Raw genomic sequence first — 23,405 nt, 5'->3', positions numbered from 1 at the left:
ACTTCAGGGGTTTAAAAGGCTCTGAAAGCAAATTAATGATTCCAGCTGAGCAGAGGACAACTTAAAAGGGAGATTATTGCTACCCCTGTTTTCATGTGCTTAAAAATTATACAGACAAACCCCACATCTATACAGAAATAAAAGTTTTAACCTAACTATATCAAAGGCAATACAAGCATTCAAAACTTGTAGACTATTTAAGGACTTCAGTTTCAAGGGAGAGTACATTTAAAGAAATACAAATCACCTCAGGTGACAGCTTATGTGAAATAAGGAAATCCCCCTGGATTCCAAAACCAAGCTAAAATCATGCTAGATACAATAGGGACTGAAACAAAATTACACTTAGTATGGTTTTTCTCTTTGAGAAGGAAAAATGCAATTACTTTTTTTGAGGCTGTATCAGTTCTGCATTAGTATCTGGGCCACCTGACTTCTCCCACAAGTGTAAAAAAAATTGAAATAAATCTGTAAAAATTGAAATAAACTAGTAAAACTTAACCTCATCCACCTGCTTCTTAGTCTTAGCTACTTATTTTCTAAATGCAATAAACAATTTTATTTTGAAGACAAAACTCAAATGGAGTCCCCAAAGGCATCACCATAGCTGGGTTTCTCTCCTCTTTACAAAAACACTCAGAGCTTCCAAATGTTCCCATAGCAGAGCAAGGGCACTGGTGCAGTAGTGCAAGGCACAGAGTCATGCTCTGCTTGGTACCTCTGGCTGAAAGAAACCAAACATTGCAACAATCTCAAGAAGTCCCACACCTCTGTCACAGTGCTCTACACAAAAGCCCCTGGTGCAAGTCTAGCTTGGTGGAACTTGCAGTTGTTTCACCACACTGGGCTTGGTGTGACAGAACCCTCAAACAGGCAGGATTCAGGAAGAAGCATCCTAAAAACAGAGCTCAGCCAGCACCTTCACACTTAATGAGAACTCCTTTCCAGCCGTGAGGAAAAGCAGGAAAGCCTGACACCCTGACACATGCTGAAAGCACTATTGCTAAACCCATTTTGAAGGTCTGATACCAAGCTCCTAAAGAAAACCCAGTAAGCTCCAAGCAAACCCTTCCTCAGGGAACACCATGGAAATGCTCCAAGTAGCTGAACAGGAACTTCTGACAATTCCTTTGTCTCCTCCCTGTGGAGTTTGGGAGGGCAGAGCCATGCAAGAAGGCAATGGTCACACTGCTGACAGCCTGCGCCTGTTCACTGCTGGCAGCCTCTGACTTGCAGGACAGCTTCAGTCACAGCAGATCCCACTTTTACTCAAGAATGTCACATCATACATGTGAACATTTCCAGATATATCAAGTAAAGGAAATGAAAAGCAAGTTTCACACTTTAAAATATGAACAGGACTTTTTCTTGCTTCAGATGGCCTAACAGTCCTTGAAGCTGAAAATCACAGCAAACATGAGCACTACAGATTTGGGAAGAAAAGGGGGCTGGGGGACAGAGAGAGGAAGGGATGATCAAAAGCACACAGGCAAGGAGGTAAAGAACAGCAGGGGAGGGAGACTGGAGCTGTCAGTGCAAACCCATTCATTCTTCCTGCATGTTTGTGATACCTGACAAGACAACTTCACTACCAGTGGATACCTCTAAATGGTTTTCAAAAGACAACTGCACTGACCCAAGGAAGTAATCTCTTCAAGTGTAAAAGGCATAACTGCTAAACTAAAATGAATGGTACAGTTCATAAAGATTAAAAGGTTTATCAGATTAAATTTTGAAAATTCAACAGCAAAAAAAGACTTCCAAACTTTCTAGTAGCTGTGATTGAAACTGGTGGTTAAACATGGAGCTAAGAAAGCTCTTAGTACCAGAGTTTGGTTTTCTTTCATCTTCAAAATAGATTTTATTATTACTGTTATTATTTTTGCAAGTGCATTTCTAAGAAGCTATTTCAAGACCTATGAACAAGCAGGAAAAACTAAACCCCGCACCATATTTGACCATAGGGAGTCAGAAGAGAGAACTTGGCATTCCCATTTACTTAAGCAAAAATCCAAATGCTTATGGGGAAAACTTTTTTTTTTTCAACTTTATATATAAAACTTCAAGTCAGAATGCTTTTTCACCTATCTTGGCCAAAATATAAACAAATAAAATCTCTTCAATCCCAAACAACATAAAGGTCATCATTTAAAGAAGGAGAAGATTGACTTTAATGTGGGTTGAAAAGGAGAAAGAAAATGCATTAATACTAAAGGGCAAGATTCACAGCTTTGAAGGGACATGATGAAGGGGACACTGTGCAAGTGTCTCTTTTTCCCCACAAAGTATCCAATTCATGCTACAAAGGACACTCTCAGATAGCTTCCTCTAACACTACCTCCCAGGATCACCTATATGCCAAGAGAATACATGTAATTTTAGCAGCCTTGTCCAGCTTCTAGTTTTCAAGAACACCATAAGACACCCAGACAGCTGTAAGCTGCAGAAATAGGGCTGAGTACCAGGAAAGCTGTAATTATGTACATGTAGGAGTTCAAAAAGTGTTTGAAAAAATCCAAAGTATTGAGTACTCTACATAGACACAAACTCAGGCCAATTTTTATGTGTTTGCTGCTTAATTTGGAGCTACCTTTTTGAGAAAGAGGAGTCCAGCTGAGAGTGAACCTCCCTCTTCTGACCCAGAGCCTTTTGCTCTCTGCTTTCTCTCCTCCAGATCTCCTCCTGCACGATTTGTGCCCACTTACACTCAATGTGCACCGGAACAAAGATGCAATTATGTATAAGTAGTGCCCAAGAGAAATCATCTAATAAAAATAAAGCTTTCTTCAAAGCAATTTTATCAGCTTTTTTTTTTTTGCTATACACATGTAGCATATATACGGGGAAGGGAAAAAACCCCCCAATGATGGCATAAAGCATGTGTGAAATGACATTAAATTATTTTATATATATATATAAACATTCTACTCCTTCCTTTTCCATCTCTGATATTCTCCAACTTGTCCAAGTATGTTTACAATGGAGACAGAAATGGGTAGATGTATACATACCTATACAAGTGTATACTCATACCTAGGGGATACACAGCTATAAGATGTTATACTATTTGGATTGCAGAATTAACATATTTAAAAAAAAAAAAAAAAAAACAAACTTGCCTACTTTAGCAAGGTGTGCTTGGTCTGCTGTTTGGAGATTTCTAGTAAGAGAATCCCAGAAGAGCTGAGGTTGAAAGGCACCTCTGGAGCCTGCCTAGTTCAAGCCCTTGTTGACAACGGGATGACCTGGAACAGGCTGCCCAGGACCACATCTCAGCTGGGTTCTGAAAATCTCCAAGGGTGAAGACTTCACCACCTCTTCAGGTAACCTCTGCCAGCTTTTGACCACCCTCAGAGTATAAAATTGTTTGCTTGTATTTAAATGGAATTGCCTGTATTTCAGTTTGTGCTTGTTGCTTCTGGTCCTGTCATGGGAAACCACTGAGAAGGTTCCATGTTCTTCACTCCCCCAATCAGGTATTCATACACATTGAAAATTCCATAATTCATTTTAGTGACAATCAGGGGAGATAAAAAAAAAAAGCACTGTGTAAGATCCTAAGGATCTTAATGCTTCCAGGACTATTTTCCACAGAAGTAAGAGTAGTTATAAAAAATCAATGGTAATTCAACACCAGATGGATTTAGTATCTGTAATGTTTTCTAAGAATGGATGTGTTTTAAGAGTTAGTTATAGACATGCTTTTGTTGCAAATTTAGGCTTGAGAGTTGCAAATTTAGGCTTCAGTACTCATACTGAAATAAAATATGAAAGTATAAGTTGTTTTGTGGCATAAGGAAAGAGAAAATACTTGCAAAATCTCTGTCTCTCTAGGGAGCTCAAAATCAGAGTTGATAGTAAAAAAGCATCCCAGTTTTTCTACACATACCATAGTTCTCATCAAGTCACACTACAGATGAAGAGCCCAAATCCTGCATACTTTAGCACAGGATAGGAGCATCATCTGCTTGGTGTTTTTCTGTGAGGATTTAATGAAAGCAGTCTGAAAAACCTCCTCCCAGTGGACAGCCTGTGGCAGGATCCTTTAGGCACCCAGTGTGGCAAACGTGCCAAGTGCCAGCAAAAGAAGAAGAGAAAATAAATGTGATTTTAAGGCAGTTAAGTGCCCACACATCTTGGAGCCCTGGAGGCACCAGTGAAGCTGTCAAAATTCAGGTCAGAAATGTGCCACAACTGTCTGAGACACCTCTGAAGGGCAGGAGGAGCAGAAGCAGCTCCTTGGGTCAAGCTCTTACAGAAACAGCTGGTGTGAGGTACCTGCATGAAGGCATGACAAGAAAGGAGCCCTGTTTGCAGAAAGTGGTCAGCAAAGCTCATAAATCACTCGAGAAAGGCCTGATCTAGAGATGACAGGAAGATGAACGGAGATGCTTGCTTTCAGTAAAGAGGTAACTGGCTGAGAGAAAAACAGCAGATATGTCAGATTTGAAAAGGTCAGGGGCACAATTTATATTTGTCAGAATGAGCTTTCCAAGCAGGAGCCAAGGACATCTTGCTCCAACAAATAAATACACAGTAACTTTAATAAAATCAAGGTTCTTTGGTAAGAGAACTTACATTCTTCACCTGTGTGCTGTCCTTGGGCACCTCTGCATAAATGGTATTTTTGGATATTGTGGTTTAACTCCAGTCAGCAACCTCTTTCTCACTCTCCCAACCAGCAGGATCAGGGAGAGAACAGGAAGGCTAAAACCTAGAAAACTCATGAGTTAAGGACAGTTAAATAAGGAAAACAAACCAAGGAATTACTTTGCTGCTTCCCATGGGCAGGCAGGTGTTCAGCCAACAGTGGCTTGGGAAGACAAACACCATCACTCCAAATATCCACCCTTCCTCCTTCTTCCCTCAGCTTTCTATGCTGGACATGATGCCATAAGTTCTAGAATGTCCCTCTGGTCAGCTGGGGTCACCTGTCCTGGCTGTGTCTCCTCCCACCCTCCCAAGCACCCCCAGCCCCCTCACCAGTGTGGCAGCACCAAAAGCAGCAAAGGCCTTGGCTCTGTGCAAGCCCTGCTCACTGATAACAAAAACATCTCTGTGTTATCAGCTCTGTGTTCAGCACAAATCCAAAACAGAGCCACACACCGGCAACTGGGAAGAAATTCAACAACCCCAGCAGAAAGCAGCACAGATACTCACCTCCCAAAAAGGGGAGGGTGGCTGCAAAGATGTCAAAGAGCCCAAGGTTGAATGATGGGTAAAAGCTGAAGTGCAGAAAGAGGGATTAGAGAAAGTGGGAAAAAGAGAAGAGTAGATTTAAATGGGCAAATGGAGCAGACAAATTTAGAAAGGTGGTGGCAGCAAGGAGAGGAGAACTGTGGTGAAGAGAAACAAGAAGCAGCAAAACACTGGAGTGTAATGACATCATCATATTCAGAGGTCCTCTTCTGCTGCACCCTCCATGGTACCTGTGTTTCACAGAAAATTTACAGTAATTGCACAACTCCTGCCAGACTTTACCCAGTCCCTGGAGAGCTAGGGGTCAAAATAGCATAGGGGACACCACATGGCACAGAACCATGGATTACAGTAGGGCTGATGTAACAGTAATGGAAGAGGAAGGGATATAATTTATCACATCCCTCATACATCTTCTGAGTAGACTGCTGTTGTAATGTCACAGTAGAAATACAAAGCTGCACACTCACTTCCAGATGACTGCAATGCCCAAAATATCCAATGACAATTATGACATTGAGAAAGAAGGAAATCATCCTTACCCTGGGAAGTTTGTGCTATATAGACAGGAATAGTTACCCTGATCTTATATTTTTCACTCTTTGTAAAGACATTTGCAGTGATGGTTTATAATCCTAAAGCACAGACTGTTCGGTCTACCTTGCACCTCCACAGTTTGTGGTCACATAAAAGATAATTCATCTTTATTGTCTCCATTTCTCCCTTCCACTCTAGCCTTTTCCTGCCTAGATTATCCAGGCAGGAAACATTTTGGCATAGACACTGTATCATATTGTGCTTTTATATTATAGGCCAACACACCACATTGTATTAACATCTCTCATTCAGTAACATTATATACAAAACCAGACCTCAAAAAACCCCACTTATATCCATGGACTCCAGAGGATCCAAAATAAATGAAAGAGCCAGGTGTTAACAAACTTGTGAAAATGTGCATATCTAGGTATTCACATTTCTCTCCAGTTAAACAGCACCAATAACATGTACAAGTCTTTTCACACATTACATCACTTTCTTACAGCATTGTTTTTATAGACTTCCTAACCAGGAAGTAGAATAGCCTTTGCTTTAGTCTACCAAGTTCCACAATGTTAAGTTCTCTTAAAAAATAAAAGAATTTAATGGCCTTCTTTGCCATTAATTGGGGTTTTTCTATTACATACATTCAGAAAAGTATGGATGATACAGTAAAATTATTCTATAATACCCAACAGATAAGCAGCCAGATATGTAGATGGCCATAGGATCATCATCAATGTATAAATATTGTTTCAACTAAACAACCATTATACTATAGAAATATGCAACAGCTACACAACAGGGCACAAATCCAAATAATATCTGTTATGGAACAGACAATTAATGTCTAAAATTGACATATATACAAAGTGAGGATTGGGATTGGAAGCCCCAAGTGCTTCATGGAAAGATGCAGCAAATATTTGTGTCTACCGGTGGCCGAAGCACATCCAAGAAAGATAACGTGAAACTAAGACAGGAATCTCATTACCAGGATTATGCAGACAATAGCGTCCAGGATTACTGTTTGATGGCTGTATTCTGCATTTAATCTATCAAGTCACACTTAATACTGCAGGTAATACACTTAAGAACAATTTAAATTAATCACAACAGGAGATTAAGTGTAAAAAAAAAATGAATATCCATTTTGTCTTTAATTCACTATACCACTGTGAGAACTGCAAAAAAGAGCCGCTTTCACTTCCTGCTCTATAAAACACAATTCTGCTCTTAACATTGGAAATGTCTGACACACAGCTGCCCAAAGCTAGACATATTTCATTCATCCAGTTTCCAAATCCACGTGGTTGGTCCCCAGGGTAACTTGTGCTAGGCAAAGAGCCCTGCAGGAGGGGAAGGCAGGGCAGGACAGACATTCCCTGCCACCAGCTCTCCTGTGCCCAGTCCCAGGGGCTGAACTGGAGCAACAGCTGTCTGCATACAAGGAACATTTTGGAGCCCATTAAACAGTGCTGCTGCATCAGTGTGGGAAGAGTGTCACAACAATAATGCCATCCCAAGCTGATGCACTGAGAGGACTCATCCTGCATCTTCACCCAGCCCAACAGCCTTCATATTTGAAGAATGAAATGATCTTCACTCAACAAAATACAAAAAACAGGCTATTGATTTCCTGTGAGCTCTCAAAGTGTTATAATAAGCATTTATAGATGGGCTATTGAATGTCTCGACCATTTAAGCAGACAGTCATTTCATCAGCAAAGCAATAACTGGAGTTGGCTCCAAAAACAGAGGAAAAGCAAAAAGGAGCTTTAGGGCACAATGTCACTTTTCTTATTCTAATATAAACCTTTATGCATATATCACTGGCTGCTACTCGACTTAAAAACTGTAAGGCATGTAAGTACAAATCCTGCAAAATAAACACTGTGGTAATACTTTAAATCCTTACGACTTTTTCTGGAGTATCTCTTTCATTGCTAGCAGGCTACAAAAAAAATGCATTAACCTTAAGTATCATCTTTCCCCTTTAGACTTGGTAAGGGTTTAAGTAATTCAAAATTCACTTATATGCATAGCAGTACAAGGACATAATATCTTAAAAGGGAAGAGCTAGTGCAGCAGTGTTTATTACAGCCACTCAGTTTACTGCATATATCCCATCTCCAGCCAGCAGCCAAACCTGGCACTTCTAACATTACTCTTCCAAGAGTATTTCTATTGGACTATTACGACAATACTGGTATGACACTGAAGGTGTTTTCTACACAAACATATGTTAGAGTTATATGGTAGAAAATATATATGTATTTATACATGTTTACCTGCATATATAAATTAAATATTTGAGATCTTGATTTTCACAACATACTTTTGTGTCTTTACCACACATCTGTATATACACATACATACTGTATTCCTGTTGGGGAAAAAAGTTTCCTTTTCACATAACAAAGGACTTTGAGACTTAATTACAGGCAACACATCGGAAATGAGAACAGCTCACAGAGGCACACAACAAACTTGCAATGCGTACATCTCCTAATAAAAGAGTAATTAAAAACTTTTACATCAGGAAAATCCCTGACAAAGCTTGAATACAATATCTCATTGATAATAATCTGAAGTGTGTTAAATTTCCTGGAGCAATACACTGGTTATAGTTAAAATATGCTTATAGCAACAAGGATGTCAACTTTTTAGAGAGCAATCACAAACTGTTGCTTCTATTTGTTTTCTTAGTTTACCAAGAAGAAAAATGAGGTTGTTACAAAATGAAGCAATAACAAAGTAGCATATTCCTGGCTGTTAAGCTATTGCAAAGTTAAATCACAAGGTCACCAGTTCTAGTTTCACTTCTGTCACGTTTTCTTGTGACGCTTGCATAGATCATCACAGCTCTTTCTGGAGGCAAAACAGCTGAATAGCTGCTGGTGCATCACTTCAGTTCCAGTGGGTGGTGATATTACCTGCATCCACCACCAAAAATATGATAACTTTTACAGTGTTTTTGCAGACATACTTTATGCTGCTTACAAATGAGAATAGCCTAATACACGGAGAGAAAACATCAGCCTCTCCTCTCTCATAAACCCACTCGTCTGGATATGGTAAACATGTGATTCAGATGAGGATATTTACCTTCTACATTTCATTATTACTAACATTAATTTCAGTTACTCCTTCATGGGATGCCGCTGCTAAGGTTATAAAAACACAGATAAATTACTTAAGGTGGTCCTCTGTTAAAAAAAGGTAGAAGCCATAAATCAGCTTGAAGCATCTTTAAAACACTTTTGGTTGGTAACTTGGGGTAATGAGGAAATATGGAACAGCTCAAGAATAACATGCCCTCACATCCTGAGTCCTCCCTGTCCAGGTTTAATTGTCACAATGCAAAAATGCCATTTTCCAAGTCTGCCTAAAGGAAAACAACTTCAAAAACAGCTCCTGGAATATGAAAAAACAACTGGCTCTTGACTAAAATAGACACCAAGTTACCTGTTTTAGTCAACAGCAAAACTTCAAACCAACTGTTATGTACCAGTTGTGATTAAACCTCCCAAATACTCTTCTGTCTGAATATACAATCACAAATAATAATGTGTCTTTGCTGTACCCACTGCCATATAAAGTTGGTAACTGAATAAATGCTCACATTTGAGGGTATCTGCTCAGAAGGCAACACAGTTTCACACCACATGCTTTAAAAGGGAACAACCTAAATTATACTTTGGTTGACATAGCAGGAAAAAACCTCTTCAAGGATAAGTGCAGAGGGAAGAATGAAGACTAATACCAAAATAGCTCCTGTTCCTAACACCTTTCTGATCCTGCCTGAGACAATCTACTCGTACCTCGGACGCATGGTGGCAGCCAGCCAGCCAGATGACTGGTGACTCAATATACAAGTTCATGTGGGCTCTGGAGTTTGACACAGACAAGGGCATTAACTCTGGAGTCTCACCAGTCAGCCTTAATATTCAAAACTCATCAAATGAGTCATGCCTACATTATGAGACTTTTTTTTAATACTTTATGCTGGCTTTCTTTTGTTCTGAACAGCTCTCACTGTAGAATGTTTTCATTAAATATGCATGCTTTTTATAGGAAAAGTTGTGATCAATTGATGCGTAGGTCAAGCATGAAAAAACTTAAATGAGTATGACGCTATGATAAATACTGTAATAGTCTCAGAATCACAGATTAAAAGATTGGCATATATATATATCTTGTCTCTTTCTACTGCTGAAGGCAGTTCTCACAATAAACAAGGCTATGGGCCAAAATTCAGCCTTTGAGAACAATAAATACGAACAAAATACATGTATGTGCAAGCAAAGGACATATTGAAATCTACCAGGCTGAATAGCTTCAGTTTCATTTTGAAAGCCACTTAAAATAAAAGCCAGTAGATGAAACAAAGAATCCACCCAAACATGAAGGCTCCAGCATCTTTGTTGAAAGAACAATAGCATAATACTCCTCATCCCTCTACCTTGTTTCAAGAGAACCACCAAGATAGTTATTGCTGTGATCATATTAAAGAATACTTCACAAAATTATTCCTTAAACTGATAAATATTTACAGATTTATCTTCATATGCTAATAGTTATAAATGCTCTAATTCAATCGCTCGGCAGAAAACATTCCAATAAAAGAAATATTTCTATTAGCATAACAAAAGGCAACCAAGTAAAATCACTCTCATGCACAGGCTCAAAATTTCAGATGAAAGCAATATTCTCATAGAAATACGCTCTATTTTTGAACTGAACCCACTCCAATGATATGGTTTGTATTCTGACGGCTCTCCCACCGGAGTACACATGACATTAACGAAAGCAAGATCAAATTAAACAGATGACATGATTAACAGTATTCATTTCATGCATGACTGTTTTACCGGAGAGATAAAGACCTGAAAGTAATTACCACCAAGTAAAACTCCTTCACTGACCTCTCCGCTCCCAGGCTAGCAGTCCTTAAGTACTGATGCCTTGCAACAAAGACCAGTGCCTTTCATCTGTGGGCTTTCCTTTACGCTACAAGCTGAGCACCTCTCCCGTTGCATGCACGCAGTACCTCTCTGTATCTATGTCTGTAATGCAGCATAAAGATTACTGGGGAAACCTATCAAACCGGCAGGCAGCAACGCCGGCCGCCAATAAGCGGGAGGCACATGCAGAATCCAGCACATGCTCGCTGAGGCTCGCAGGCTGGCACCGCTGCCGAGCAGGCTGCTAATCTAATTATAGCCCTCGGCCGAGCGCAGGGCTGCCGGGGAGCGCAGCGCTGCCCAGGCACCCGCGCAAACACGGCCCGGCCGAGCACACCTTGCGGCCCGCGGCACCAGCGTCTGGCACGGCTGCCTGTCTGGGTGCGTCACCGTCAAATCCCTGGCTGGGGTTTTGCGGCGGTGTTGTTGTTTTGCTGAGTGATTCGCCTATGAGGGGTTTTGTCTCCATCTCTGAAAAGCAGGATCTGTTTAGGTGTGCCCTTTGGGAAGCTGACCACTCGCAGTTTGCTTGCTAGGTCTGCTTTAAGGAGACAGTAAAACGAAGATGTTTGTTCAGCCAGCAGGAATTCTTGTTTTGAATGTACACATTGCCAGCACCATGCAGAGCAGATCTCAGCTTTGTGCATTACTGCACAGGCTAGAACGTGGACCTCAGATCAGAGAGGCACCACACACATGCTCTCAGTGCACAGCAGCCCTACAGAAGCCAACAGGACCCCCTCTGTCCTTTACATTTACCCGTGGGCGGACACCCAGATGATCAGAGGGCTTCTGTGTGCATTGGCACATAAAGTCCTAACTAAGCTTTCACGAGGCTAGGGTGCAAATGCCAAGGACATTTTTGCCATTATACAAAACAACTCAAGTAGTTTGGGAAATACTTACCATGAGCAAAGACTACTTAGATGCATGGGGAACTAACACAACCAGGTCCTACATGCTTACTTATGCTTATTCCACAAATAAGTCCACAAAACAAAGGAATGTTATGATCCAAGAGAACATTGTGTATTTGAAAGATGCTGGGAGCTTTTACAACATCAGGTAATAATCATGAAAAAAAGATACAGATGCTTGTTTAGTCTTCCCTGGTAAAACACTTCAATTAATCCTCACTTTGTTTAGCACAAACAGAAAAAAAAAACACTCTTCAGATGTTTCCTGTCCCCACATGGTTCATATAATCACCTAAGCTCTACACTGACCAAAAGGTTTTCAAACATCAGTGACAAGATGGAAATACACAGCCTGACTATCAGAAAAACCAGTTGTGGTGCCAACTCTCTCTTGTGAGATACAGTACATTTTCATGACTGATATTACAAAAATATCATAATGCTACAGCATTATGCATATGCAAACTACAATGCATTTCTAAGATGTTTCACTAAGTTACACATAAACCATACCCATAAACATTACACTAGCAAGATCTTGAACCCCACTGCAATAATGAATTCCACTGTGCCCACACTGGCATTTTTCCTAATTCTTTACTCTTATCACCAGCACCACACACTATCAAGCACAGTCCAAGAGCATGATATTAAAGGCTGTCTATAAACACTTTCTAGCTATTGTACTTACTTCAGTATACAAAAATTATATTTGGTACTATATAAAATTTTACTAATGGAACAAAATCTCAATATGGTAACACTGCAAGACCATGTTTACTGGCAATACGTAAATAGCTATGTCACAGCTTTCTTCATCTGCCAGTGAAAATTGCTCATAAAGAGTTGCTCTCTGTTAGAAGTAAACTTCATTGCCATAAGAATAATATTTTCAAAGCTGTATATGGCTGAAAATAAAAACGAAGTGCAGGAATAGGGACATTTTACTCTTTGATTCAATGTTCAGTCAATATGAAGTTTTGTGTTTTGATAAAAGAAGGCTGTTTTATTAAGTCTTTCTTTTTAGATTACATCATCTAAGAAGCTAATCAATTTTTATCAACTGTGTTTCTTTAAAATACTGTGGAATATTCCAAGTTTCTCAGCCATACTCCTTGAAACCAGGAAACTATGTACTTAATGAAGAAAGGCAGGAGATGCAGTTATACAGGGGTTAAAAACCTAACTGGAAGAGTTCAAGAGGCATGTGAAAAAAAATGATTTGATGATCAGATCAAAAATGTTATTTTTCTAACAATATTTTGCCAAAGGTAGCAACAGGGGAATAAGACCAATAAAAGTCTTTACCCTTGTCCTCTGATTATTTGAAATGCTAGGAAAAAAAAATTTCACAAACACAAACAAAAAAATAAAGTCAAAGAGACTCAAACCTACTAGATTCTTTTAATCTAATCCCCATTCACAAACCACGAAGGCACATATGATACTTGAAAAAATGACCAGAAAAACTGAAACAGGAATCAACCAGGCTTCAGCTGCTATGGGACTCTCAGTTTTGGCTCCCTCCCATGCAGGCTGCTAAGCCTACATGTGTGTCCCCCCTCTGCCCAGCAGCTCCCCAAGCCCTCACTGCTTCACCCTGTTCAGCTCCAGCACGGCTCCCCAGCAGCCAGCCTCTGCCTCTCTGCCTCCTCCCACTGAGCTCCTGCTCCAAGGGCATTCACCCACAGCCCCAGCAAGGGCTGCCCTGGCAGCACACTCCCAACACACCATTGCAGCAGGCTGTTTATTCCAGGAGTTGCTTTCTTTTTTAAAACATCATGGTAGCAGCAGTAGTTGAAGGACCCACAAACAGCTGCAGAGGTGCACTTCAAGAAGGACCTATTTGTCTCTGCAGCAGAATCAATACTCACTAAACCTCTGTGCTTGGCTCTGCAGATCAGCCAGAAGAGTGCTGATGTCTGTGGCAATTTTTACACTTGCTTTTAACCATTGTGATGCTATGCTGGGTCAGGACGATATGGGGAACTGAGCAGAGGGACTAACATTTAGGGTCAGTGGTCATTCACAAGAACCCACATTTGACAATGGCAGATGGCTAAAACTCCAACTGAGGCCGATGCAGAGCTCCACCAGCCTGCCCTGCCACCCGTGGTGATGGCACACGAGCACCTGGAGCATGCACTGGACCTGTGACAGGACAGAGCCATCTATAGATGTGCCAGCAAGAGAAGCCAAGAGAGGTTTCATGAGGACACAGTCACAAGAGACTCATCAGATCCCAGAGAACGCAGGTTTCATGAGGACACAGTCACAAGAGACTCCAGCAAGTCTCTGTTGGAAATGAAGAAATTGTGAAAGGTACACAAGTTGGCCAATATTCGGCAGACTTTCATCGAAAGCAAAAGCCTGTCCCTGGCACAAGCTACCCGCCTGTGCTAAGCTTCAAGCTCCCGCTCCTCCGCATGGAAACAGAAGGTCTCTACAACATTTTTAGCAATTATCAGCAAGTTAGGCTTTTCTCAAGCTCAGCTCCTTGACAGAAGAATTTCAATTAAAATTTTCCAAAACCATATGGTCCGAGGCAGATGCCCATCACAGAGGGGAGAAAAGAGGAAAACCTATGAGGGTATGATGAATTCGTCATATGACACTAAAACTAGCTTCCTACAGTGAAAACTGTCTAGCTAGCACATTAATGAATTATACACTTCATTTAGGCATATCTAAGGGAATTAAGAAACAGATTACTATTTTGGAACAAATAACTTTTTCCTATATTATTATCACTTGTGTAAGTACTTCCATATCCAATTATTTTAATACAAGAATCTCAAAAAATTTCTGATGTGTCTTGCAACTGAACAGGTTTTACTCTGGATATCACATAACCTTTGACTTAAAAATGTATCAAATATTGCTTGCAAACTGCTACCTCAGTTACTTAATTAGATTTAGCAATGTATAGTAAGCATATGGAATGAAAATGAGTTGAGTAAAATGGCTGGTGAATCAACATGCTGCATTTCTAAAGGCAATAGTGTGTATATTTCCAAGCTGTAGCCTTGAGAGGTTGAACTGAACCAATTACTCTAATGAATATTTTACTTGGCTTGATGCATTCATTAGACTTTTAGAAATTAAACCATCCCATGGTTATGTTTACATAATAACAAAATCTTACAATTTTTGGATGGTACTTCTGACATTCACACAATTTAAAAGGAGACAATTTTTTCTTCCACTACTTTTTCTACATTCCAGTTTTCCTTCACAAATAAATTTATCTAGCATTATTTTCTTTTTCTTTTGAAAACAACCTTTGATTTCACAATAGCTATTTGCTAAGCTCTTTCCTTTCCTAGCAAGTATATTGGAAGTCTGCCAATTGGTGGCAAACTCATCACTCATCATCATAATTTATGGAGGAAAATAAAACATGATCCAAGTGTTTGCTGCATAAACTTTTCTCTGGAAGTCACAAATGCCTTAAAGTTGGCACTCAGCATGAACAAACTTATTTTCATTTTGTGTAGCATGAGGGCATTTCTTGGATGACCCCAACTGTGATTGGTAGGAAAGCAGTTACCTATCCACATGTGTGCATTTGTCAATGCTCTCAATCATATTTTGAAGTTGGACATATAACCTGGTACTTCAAGCTTTTTTTTTTTCCAAATATGCTCATTGTATCCATAAAGGCCCCAGACATAACTCCTCTGTAAGCTTAATAACAGGCAGAGATGTCTCTGTATTAATGCCAGAGACTCACTGTAGGATGGCACAAAGATTGATCCCCACAAACTATTTTCTATGGCACTCTTACCCACTTTTATCTCAGAATCATAGTAAAATCAAACAAAAAAATCCCCCACACCCACATTCCAAGGTACATTACCATCCCTCACCTCCATAGACCCACATTAGCAGTACCTTCACTGCAGCCCTAGCTGACTGAAATGATGACACCAGTCCATCACTGGCACCTCAGAGAGCCAGGGAGGAGCAGTTCAGCTGTCAGTGAGGTGTGTTTCATCCTATTGCTGATGCATGTGGCATAAAAGGATCTGAAGTGAAGCCTGCAAGTTGTTTGCTATGCTGAGCACTTGCACTTCAGACACAAAACTAAAAGGGAAATAATAACACAGTATTACTATTCTTAAGAACACACAAGTCTCAAAAGGTCATGTAAAAGACTTCACATCACCCTGAAACATGCCACCTAACATCTCCATACCAATGTCAACTTTTCATTCCTCCTCAAGTTCCATCCATTTTTCCTTCAGTGCAAGGTTTTCTTCAAATCTATACCATATTTCAACAGTCACCTCATACTACACTGATATGCTTTGTGCCCTCTTTTATTTCCACCTTATTTACTCTTCTCTCCACTTCCTTTCCTCACAGCTACCAACAGAGGCTCAGTATGAACTGTCCATTTCAAAGGGAGTAACACCTGCCAGCACAACCAAAGCATGTGTCCCTTGCAGCCACCATTTCACAGCCTCTGGCTGACCAGCCAGATGGCCACAAAAGTTGGTGAACCACACAAAGGGACCACACTGTTTACAATAAGCATAGAAATAGCTTTAAACCATGCATCAAGACCATGGACCCCATATAATGCATGACTGACTCACACAGAACCAATGATCGTGACCCTAGCGAGTCAAAGATTGGAAAATATATTATAGAAAAAACAGCCTCTGCTTCTAAATGGTTAAGTGAGAAAGACACAGTTGCAAACCAGAACAAAAAAGAGTGTAATAAAAAAAAACAAACAAAACGAAAAAACCCAAAAATAAACAAAAAACCCCAAACCAAAACCAGCCCCCATGGCTGAAGTAAGATATTGAAGTCCTAACACAAGATGTAATGGTAGCAAAAGTTAACTGCTTAAAAACAAGGACAGAAGAGGTTAAAACTACACTGGAACAAGCCACAAAAGGGCTTCATAAGTGGAGAAACATTTTTTGTAGCTGTTGGTGGAAAATAGGGACCCAGAGAGCATCACCTAACCCTGAAAGTTGATAGACAAATACTGATTTCCCTAGTGGAAAAGCAGAAAAAAGAGCTTGCAATATAGTAAGTAAACTTCCAGCACCTTCAGATTATTAATCTTCATCACTCTGGTGGCATTTTCCTCTTCTCTATATAGTGGCGTGCTCACTATGATTACCTTGCTGGAATGGGTGACACAACCTGATGATGAGTATATCCAGCTGAGATAAGACTGGCCTGGGAAAACTTTAAATACAAGTCTTCCATTAGAGGACAGGTGTAATTTTTCAAAAATGCTATGCTGCAAAGAGTGCAAAGGCTGAAAGATGAAGTATAGCATTCCTGCCTTTGAAGAAAAAACTCTGTCAGACCTGCTCAGTTCTGTAATTAAGAATGTTATTTCCAATTCTGAGTAGAAAGAGCAGCTCCAAGGTTTTCTTTGATCTTCTGTGATGACAATGAAGACCCATCAGGCTCTCTAAACCCCATTGTTTTTTTATTCTTCAAAGACTGTTTTCCACTCTCTTACATCTCTCTATGCAAGGAGGTGTTTATGTTGAGCTGCAAGATGCAACTAGAAAGCAAGTCAAGGTGTGACTGCTGGAACATGAAGTGGTTCTTTGCAGACACTAATGCATACAGGCACTTGCACAAAACCCTCCTTGCTGCCAGGCAGCTCTCTGGGAGCTCAGAGATTGCAAAGCTTTGAGACTTCAAGTCTCCAGTCCACACCCATAATTCAGGGTTTCAGAGCAACTCTTAAGATCTTATTACTTTACACCAGAATTGAAGATATTTAGCACAATGAATTCCAGAAGAAAACTATGCAATGGCTTTGGTTACCTCAGAAATCAAGGCTAATGAGTTTGAAGACAGCCTATTAAATGTCAAGCCCTTTTAGCCAAAAGTAAAATAAATTTAGATTCTAATCTTAGAAAGATTATAATTAAATTTCTAGAAATGGTGTCCATATAAAACCAGCAACTGTGCCTCACCATACTGGAACCCAGTCTCACGGTCTTCTTACAAGAAGCCAGAAGCATTTTGCTGGCACAGATGAAAAGCCTCTCCAGGAAGAGAGATTTAATTATTTAATAGAGCAAGCCAAAAAGCTCTTTTATGAAAGAGTCATCAGGACTCTTATTTCATATAATGTTCCTAAAGAAGAGCATACTTTCATCTTGGGCAGCTTGTACACCTAGCAAGTTAAATTTTGCTGAGCTGATAAGATCCTCTGACCCTTCTTCCAAGAACTGCTTGATGCTAATGTCCAATCCTCTAATGCAAAATGAGCACAAAAGTCACATAAGAAGGGCTAAAAAAACTTGGCATAAATGGAGACAAATGAGTGGCCATTCCTCAAGCCAAGCAGCTCCCACCCCTTCCTTTCCATCATTCTCTGAACATTTGAGCAGACACTTCCCTCCCTGCATGGTGCTCCAACTAAGGTGAAGGGGAGAGTGATGATCCTACCAAAAAACTAGCATGAGCACTGAGAAGTGCTATGAGGAAGACAGGAAATGTGCACTAGGGGAATTCTGCTGCACTCTAGGGACATCATTACTTACTGTTCTGCCTTTCTTGGGCAAAGCAGCAGGCCTTTTCTTCATCCTGCTTTCCTAGTCCTGGGAGGGAAAAAAAGTGCCCAATTTCCCAGAAGCACACACCTGCATGGCACAGGAGCCCCACATAAACAGTAATACCACTGGTGTCAACTGTCAGAATTTCTTCAGGTGGCAATTCTTATGAAGTGCCCAAACAAGATGGAACCTTTCAGACCTTGTCCCAGATATAACTCCACTGCACTTCCAGAACAAGTTTCTGAAAGTGCAAGCATTAGAATTTTTAGTTTTAAATTAAGCAAATTGGAAATAAGTAACAGCCTTCATCTCACAGGCACTGTAATTTAACACTGCTTGCACACACATCACATTAGTGGGCATTTATTATTTTGTCAAGAATTTATATCAACATGAGATTAAGAAAAATCAAGGTAACAGTTACAGGCCTGAACCTAGTCTTCATTGTAAACTCACATACAGTTTGTGAGCATGAACACACAGCAAGTATGTTCTCAGCTTTTCTAATAATGTACTCAGTGAAGCTCAATGCATTTCTGAGATAATTGACTTCCCACTACATCACGTGGATGGCTCTCAGCAGTGAGTCTTAAAAGTCCTAAACATATCAGAGGTAGGATGGGCAATCAGTAATCCCATACAACACAACCTTAATAGCATTGCAGGAACCATTTTTGTCCCTAGAGAAAGTAGGCACAAACAGGGGAAGATAAGGTCAAAAGGTGAGCACTCTATAAGTCAGAATTGGACATTTCAGTCAGTGTCAAATATTTATCTCCTGAATGTTCTACAACAATGCAATCTTTACTGACATGAGCCAAGAAAGTCTCTTCTTGCCTGAATCAGGATTTATAGAAGAAGCTGCTCCAAAAGTAATCCTCAAATAAAACAGACACTGATATTTTCAAAGCAAATTCCAGTAGTCTGTAGTCAAAACATAAGCAGCATAACCACAGTAAAAGGGCTGCTAGTAAAATGAAACATTAGCAAATTTCAGAGTTGTATAAGTGTTTAACACAGACTTCACTGTAGGCATTATTTGTATTCTCTAACAGAAACTGCCTAAGTATGAAAAACTACAGAACTTGAAAAAGGTCATAATTTCTATACACAGTTGGACTGCTGCTGGCAAGTCCACCATCTCCCACTCACTAGCATGAATATTCCTATTTGGAAGGACCGAGTGGAAGCAATGTGGATAACCCTGCATGCAGGACTGAGTTCTGATGCTGACCAGTTCAGCACACAGGCTGCAGCATCTGCACAGCTAACCTGCAAAAATCTAATCATTTATCTCACTTACAGTATTCAAGCTGTTCAGAGTACCTACAACTCCCCCATTCATATAATTCCATATCTGTTTCAATTAAAACAAATGGAAACAGCTTTGACATATTGATGTCGGGAATAATTTAGAAGGCTCATTTTCTCTTGGAGTACTCCACATATAATAAACTCTTGTGGTAAACTAGTACATTAGGTAAAAGTAGCTTCTACTATTGTTTTGCATCACATCAATAAAATGAGACTAAAAATCAACCAAATTAGATGCACTATTTCTCTTTTAAAATCCTACACTCTACGTTGGAACAAAAAACTATTTCAGAAGTCTGTATTCATTCAGAACTTGGAATTTAAATTTACTTTCTCAGACCTAAGAGTGCATAAAGGAGAAGTATGAAAATTATCTATCATGTTTTGCACTATTCACAAATTTTTTTTGGGGTGTCTGTATACTTATTATTTCAATTCCCAAAACCAGTGAAAGAAAAAAGTTGGAGTAAAACCAGAGACTGGTTAAAGTCTTCCCAATTATATGATATATTAGAACATCTCATGTCTCCCAGCCCATGACAGTGCTCCAGCCTTACTGCAGCTGAGTCTGAGTTAATGTTTGGCAGAACTTACAGGTAACTTCCTCAAGTAAATAAAAATACAAAACTAAGTGAGGATAAGTAATCTGGCCTGGATATTAAAAAAATAAGCTCTAAAATCTGTAGAAGCTGCTGGTGGTGAAGGAGATGCATGTCAGCACTTGAGAAGTACATTATGTCAGAAAAAGCCTAAGCACAACAAAACAAAAGGAAATCAAAAAAGCATGTGTCAAAGAAGAAAAAGGCAACAAAAATACACATAAAAGGTATTAATAGGCAGAGAACTCCAGAAAACAAAGGATGCCTCCCAGGTGGCAATATATCTTCACTCACCTCATCAACTCGCAAAGCCTGCTGCAGGCAGATCTACACAACTTGGGAGGAAAACAGTAGAGTTGTCATTGTTGCATGGATTATTTGCATCTCACTATTACAAAGCTCAGGGGAACTTACCAATAACTACTTCGGAAACAAAATTATCCAGGCAAAATCCTTCCCAGCAGCAACACAAGCAGCAGCTCATACTTGCCACCTGCATTTCTTGTAGTGTAGACATAACTTTTTTTACAGACAGACAGATTGAATTTACATAGTCTTCGAGGCAATCAGATGGAAAAAGAGTATTGATTTCTTGTCTGACCCCCTGCAATTCAGCACTTTGATAGGATTAGCTGGAAGGGCTGACCCCCCACCATGGTTAAATACCACGCTCTGTTGCACACAGCAATCCCTCGGCGGAGGGGGAATGTAGACAAGGCCAGGGTCATGCCTTGGCAAGGACCAACCACCAAAACGAAGGCACCACTGCAGGCAGCAGAGAGAGGACATCTCTTCTGAAAAACAGCATCATCTCCAACCTGTTGGCAGGTTGGGGTCAGGTTATGTTTGTGTTTGAAGGTACTGTGAAAGGAGATGGAGAACTTATCCTCCGTATGCCCTGACCATCCCAAGAGAAAGCCTGCAGAGGCTGCATTCGTGAGAACACTTGGGAACACTTCCCACATTGTTTTGGGTTTTTGTTTTTCTAAACATTAATTAAACTCACTGTAGCCTACCACTGAGAAAATGAAGATAGAAACAAGGATAAGAAGATAGAACAAAGCTAAAGATGGGTATAGTTACCTGATGCTTTAGATAACTGGTGAGTCATTTGAGTACTTGCACTAGAATTAAAGCATTCAAAAATTAAAGGCTGCTGTCATGCAATCTATAAAATAATGAAAGACTACACTATGTGCATATCCAGGCTGCATCTCATAGATCCCTTCTGCCCCACCCCCCCAGCCAAGATTACCTGTAATTTTTGTTACAAGATAAATCAATTGCCCTTTTAATACAATGTTCTTTAATACAAAGAGTAACATTAATTTGAAGAGACTCTAAGTATTAAGTTAAGAAGATATGGAGCAAACATCACTTGGGACACCTTCTCCTGCTTCCCTTAACACTGATATTTAAAATGTTGACTGTAACTTAAATAGGTGAGTGCAGTAACTCAGTATAATCAAAAGCAATTGTCCAAGGAAATGTGATCTAATGCTTGTAATTTAAAATTATCTTATAATCTGATCTAGAGGATAAAAAAAACAGAGACATCATTCAGGTGAGTCAACATTTTCATTACAGGCTGCCTGTTGCAGTGAAAAAAGTGAATGAGCAATGCAAAAGATGTTGTTGTAGAAATGAGTTAAGATGCAACTAGAAACAGTCACAAAGTAAGCATTGTTTATATAGTTTTATTAACTTTTTTGAACCTGTTCTTGTTAGTAGAACACAGAAAGAGAAGAGAGATGACAATCAGAAAGCTCTACAGAAGACAAAACCTACAGGAATAATCCACAGGCAACACAAGACTTCATTTACAACTGATGCAAATATAGCAAGCTTGGAAATTGGACTGATTACACTTTAATGCCAAATGGTTCCAGATAAAGACAACTTAAATCACATTGAAATTACTGGTTTTTTGCTGAGGTCATGTATTTTGGTCTTTCTTTATTTGAGTGGCTCACTCTTGGGTGCATCTGATCAAATACTGTTTATATGACATAGGAGAAAATACTTCACCTTCTTTGAAAGCTTAGAGCACCTAACTTAGTATAAATTACAAACTGTGGCTGCAACAGGCAGCAGCAATAAAAGAGACAGTGATATTATTTTTTAACTTTTTTTTTGTTAAACAGTATTAAACAGATCTATGCAAAAACATGTTTCTTTCTGGAAAATACTTTACAGATCAGAAAACTATTTTGAAGATGTTGACACATGAAAATCAGGGAAGGCTGACTTAGCTTCCAAATTGTCTATTTATATAGCACAAGTATTTATACTCAAGTCTATTAATAAGAAACTTGCTAATTGTTGGGAGTAACAAGCTCTTCTCATTACATTGTGTCATTGCAGGAGGACTCAGGGACAACAGTGGAAAAATAGAATCAGCCGCAAAGAGCTCACAGAGAATTTATTTTCTATTCTTTGTACTCTTCAACTTCAAGAGATCACAAAGCCTAGTACCAGTTCCTCTGGAAAAAAATAAATAGGGGTTCTTTTCATTCAACACAACTTTTGAGAAACAGGCCTAGGTGGAAATATTTAATTTTATTGCAGAGCAGAGAATTCTGAATCACCCACTATCACCACCATGACATTAGCTGCCCCTATGGAAGGATAAAGACTATCTTGCAAAGCTACATTTGGTGCCATGATGTAACTTCTGGGGAGATGGGAGACAACTCCAGAACGGGCAATGACAGCACTGAAATTCCAGGTCAGAGGTCCTCCACTGGGAATTCACTTACAGCTCACGACCTTGCAGATAAAGAGAGCTGCTTCCTCCCTGAAGGAGAGGCGCAGGAGTTCGTGGTGCAGGGAAACACGTAGCTACTGCCCTCTGAACAGCTCAATGCCCCCTATCACTACTGGTCAGCACTGACCAGGCTTCAGTGAGTAATCCACAGTGGGCACCCAATGCTCAAGATCAGCAGTCAACTGATGAATTTCATCTACTGGCCACACTTGGTGCATCAAGTCCCTTATGCAACCACAGCTAGTGGATGCAACAGAAGGGTTATCCCACCCAACGGCTCAATTCTGTAAACTTTCTCACTTGGACAGGGTCCCCAAAAAAACTTCTGGTTAAATAAAAATTAGATTCATCACAGAGGTAAATTTCTTTAAAATAGAGAAAAGATCCAATGTAATTAGAACAAAGAAAACAACCTCCCTCATAAGCTACATGTTTCTGGAATATGCTTCTTCATAAATTTAAGTTTAATCTTCCTTATAGAAGTTTTACAAGGGCCAGAATTCGGTTGTTTTTAGGTTTTATGGCTCTTTCAGGGAAGTAATGAGATTACATACCTGGTG

At 39.8% G+C, this 23,405-nt stretch overlaps 1 protein-coding gene across 3 annotated transcripts in view; it reads right to left on the bottom strand.

Annotated features, from left to right (window-relative positions):
- The window catches only part of FAM110B (family with sequence similarity 110 member B), a 112,661-nt gene that overhangs the window by 50,197 nt on the left and 39,059 nt on the right, over positions 1 to 23,405 (bottom strand). Inside the window, exon 1 of one of the 3 annotated variants that reach the window (XM_058031733.1) lies at positions 10,668 to 10,851. The exons of the other annotated variants lie outside the window; for them this stretch is intronic. The gene's annotated coding sequence lies outside the window, so the exon portion shown is untranslated. Of the gene's footprint in view, positions 1 to 10,667; positions 10,852 to 23,405 lie in introns of those variants that run through there. 3 annotated transcript variants of the gene reach the window in all.

This window comes from Melospiza georgiana, chromosome 1, assembly GCF_028018845.1.
Source record: "Melospiza georgiana isolate bMelGeo1 chromosome 1, bMelGeo1.pri, whole genome shotgun sequence".
Taxonomy (NCBI): domain Eukaryota; kingdom Metazoa; phylum Chordata; class Aves; order Passeriformes; family Passerellidae; genus Melospiza; species Melospiza georgiana.
This window is presented reverse-complemented; position numbering and strand designations above follow the sequence as displayed.